The following is a 287-nucleotide window of genomic DNA, read 5'->3' on the forward strand; positions in this document are numbered from 1 at the left end:
CTACCCAGTGTCCACTTTGCAACACAAATGCATTGGTAAATAATTCGATGCACCGCTACAGTACTACATCGAGCAGTGGCAATACATAACGTTTTATTTTTGCAGATCTATTGTTTTTTATTTCGTTAGTAAAGGCAATAATTATAACGAGGTACTTTAACATTTATAAATACTACCTTCTTGTACTGTGCTAAAACGTAGCATCTTCGTGTCATCTTGGAACTATTTATCATGATAAGCTGACATTTTCTTTAGGAAACCACACGTTGTTATAATATCAATAACAT

The sequence above is a fragment of the Penaeus monodon genome, chromosome 15 (genome assembly GCF_015228065.2).
Source record: "Penaeus monodon isolate SGIC_2016 chromosome 15, NSTDA_Pmon_1, whole genome shotgun sequence".
Lineage (NCBI taxonomy): Eukaryota > Metazoa > Arthropoda > Malacostraca > Decapoda > Penaeidae > Penaeus > Penaeus monodon.